Raw genomic sequence first — 3,780 nt, forward strand, 5'->3', positions numbered from 1 at the left:
TTACGAAGCCATGGTTTATGCCTGAAGTTTTTTTTAGGAAAAAGAGCCCATGAAGAAGTTATGCCAAGTTCATGTCCCACTGCACTTCCATTGTAACTACATCTTTTCACATTTCATACGAGGCCACTGGATTTCAGCTTTCACAGAAAAACAAACCGAATTGCCGAATGTGATCCCAAAACATTAAGAAAAACCCTGAAATCCAAGGTAATAAAAAGGACTTTGTTATTCACTCACCCTGATGCAGTAATCTTGGTCACAGGCTTTTAGTCAGGGCTGCTTTTAAATTGCAGGTTTTTTTGAGCTGTCTGCTTTTTTTGAAGTTGTTGGTCAGCTTTTCCGAGTTTGGTAGTTCGGCATGTGTTGCAGTTTAGTTTTACAATGCAGGAGTGACATTGCAGCCTTCCTGCATTTCAATTACTTTTTATCTTAAACTGCCCCCTGCTGCTGATCTTTGGATATATTCCTCGGTGAAATAAAGCTCACAATAAAATGAGGTTAACAAGGAATATTGGTGTGTTTCTAAAACTATTCATGAGAAAAAACATTTCTGGGAATTTGGATCTGGTCACAGGATGAAACACAAAGATGAAACAACAGTTAGGAAAATTAAGACTAAAAGCCACTTCATCTCAAAACCTGCCACTTAAATCCGTCCTGTAACGTACTGTCAATCTTTCTTCAGCAGGTGCTTTGAGTGATTTTAAGGAAGAAATACAGGCTGCAATCTCCACCATATCATCGACCACAAAACTTTACTCACAGAAAATTAGGCCACAAGTTGTATAAAATCACCCGTGATCGCAATTAATCTACAATGAGCTGCAAATTACATTGTCGACCCCAAGAAACACACATGCAGTTTTTATCAGCAGCAATCAGGTCAGAGGTCTGTACAAAGAAAAACACAAAGCTGTGGAAACTAAAGTTTACTAAAAGGGAGCTGAATGCATTCTCAGAGCAGCCAAAGGCTGGAAGGTCACAAACCTTTAGCACCAAGGAGACCACGTGGAGAAAGTATTCACATTACATATTCCCTTATCATGCCTCTCAGGACCTCCCAAAGTGCTTCGCATCCAATGAAGTGCAATCCCTGTTGCGAGGCAGGTGAATGCAGGAGGCACTTTGTGCACAGCAAGGTCCCACACACTACAACGAGTGACTGGTTAGTTTGTTTTTGTTGATTGAGGGGTGAATGCTGGTTTACACGGAGATAACTCCCCACTTGTCTTTGCGTACTGCCATGGCACCTTTAACATCTACCAGAACAGGCAGATGGAATATTGATTGGACATCTCATCCAAGGGCAGGCAGAAACCCAAGTCCAGAGGACCAATTTGCCAGTACAGGTATCTCACAACATTGTGATGCCATTTTATTTTAATGGGCCGTTTCCTCATACACCAATCCCATCACACTTCCCATAATCCAACCCGTTTCCCCATACACCAATCCCATCACACTTCCCATAATCCTACCCGTTTCCTCATACACCAATCCCATCACACTTCCCATAATCCCACCCGTTTCCCCATACACCAATCCCATCACACTTCCCATAATCCCACCCGTTTCCCCATACACCAATCCCATCACACTTCCCATAATCCCACCCATTTCCTCATACACCAATCCCATCACACTTCCCATAATCCCACCCGTTTCCCCATACACCAATCCCATCACACTTCCCATAATCCCACCCGTTTCCCCATACACCAATCCCATCACACTTCCCATAATCCCACCCATTTCCTCATACACCAATCCCATCACACTTCCCATAATCCCACCCGTTTCCCCATACACCAATCCCATCACACTTCCCATAATCCCACCCGTTTCCCCATACACCAATCCCATCACACTTCCCATAATCCCACCCATTTCCCCATACACCAATCCCATCACACTTCCCATAATCCCACCCGTTTCCCCATACACCAATCCCATCACACTTCCCATAATCCCACATGTTTCCCCATACACCAATCCCATCACACTTCCCATAATCCCACCCGTTTCCTCATACACCAATCCCATCACACTTCCCATAATCCCACCCGTTTCCCCATACACCAATCCCATCACACTTCCCATTATCCCACCCGTTTCCCCATACACCAATCCCATCACACTTCCCATAATCCCACCCGTTTCCCCATACACCAATCCCATCACACTTCCCATAATCCCACCCGTTTCCCCATACACCAATCCCATCACACTTCCCATAAACCCACCCGTTTCCCCATACACCAATCCCATCACACTTCGCATAATCCCTCCCGTTTCCCCATACACCAATCCCATAACACTTCCCATAATCCCACCTGTTTCCCCATACACCAATCCCATCACACTTCCCATAATCCCACCCGTTTCCCCATACACCAATCCCATCACACTTCGCATAATCCCTCCCGTTTCCCCATACACCAATCCCATCACACTTCCCATAATCCCACCCGTTTCCCCATACACCAATCCCATCACACTTCCCATAAACCCACCCGTTTCCCCATACACCAATCCCATCACACTTCCCATAATCCCTCCCGTTTCCCCATACACCAATCCCATCACACTTCCCATAATCCCACCCGTTTCCCCATACACCAATCCCATCACACTTCCCATAATCCCACCCGTTTCCCCATACACCAATCCCATCACACTTCCCATAATCCCACCTGTTTCCTCATACACCAATCCCATCACACTTCCCATAAACCCACCCGTTTCCCCATACACCAATCCCATCACACTTCGCATAATCCCACCCGTTTCCCCATACACCAATCCCATCACACTTCCCATAATCCCACCCGTTTCCTCATACACCAATCCCATCACACTTCCCATAAACCCACCCGTTTCCCCATACACCAATCCCATCACACTTCCCATAATCCCACCTGTTTCCTCATACACCAATCCCATCACACTTCCCATAAACCCACCCGTTTCCCCATACACCAATCCCATCACACTTCGCATAATCCCACCCGTTTCCCCATACACCAATCCCATCACACTTCCCATAATCCCACCCGTTTCCTCATACACCAATCCCATCACACTTCCCATAATCCCACCCGTTTCCCCATACACCAATCCCATCACACTTCCCATAATCGCACCCGTTTCCCCATACACCAATCCCATCACACTTCCCATAATCCCACCCGTTTCCTCATACACCAATCCCATCACACTTCCCATAATCCCACCTGTTTCCCCATACACCAATCCCATCACACTTCCCATAATCCCACCCGTTTCCCCATACACCAATCCCATCACACTTCCCATAATCCCACCCGTTTCCCCATACACCAATCCCATCACACTTCCCATAATCCCACCCGTTTCCCCATACACCAATCCCATCACACTTCCCATAAACCCACCCGTTTCCCCATACACCAATCCCATCACACTTCCCATAATCCCACCCGTTTCCCCATACACCAATCCCATCACACTTCCCATAATCCCACCCGTTTCCCCATACACCAATCCCATCACACTTCCCATAATCCCACCCGTTTCCCCATACACCAATCCCATCACACTTCCCATAATCCCACCCGTTTCCCCATACACCAATCCCATCACACTTTCCATAATCCTACCCATTTCCCCATACACCAATCCCATCACACTTCCCATAATCCCACCCGTTTCCCCATACACCAATCCCATCACACTTCCCATAATCCCACCCGTTTCCCCATACACCAATCCCATCACACTTCCCATAATCCCACCCGTTTC

The sequence above is a fragment of the Heptranchias perlo genome, chromosome 21 (genome assembly GCF_035084215.1).
Source record: "Heptranchias perlo isolate sHepPer1 chromosome 21, sHepPer1.hap1, whole genome shotgun sequence".
Classification (NCBI taxonomy): domain Eukaryota; kingdom Metazoa; phylum Chordata; class Chondrichthyes; order Hexanchiformes; family Hexanchidae; genus Heptranchias; species Heptranchias perlo.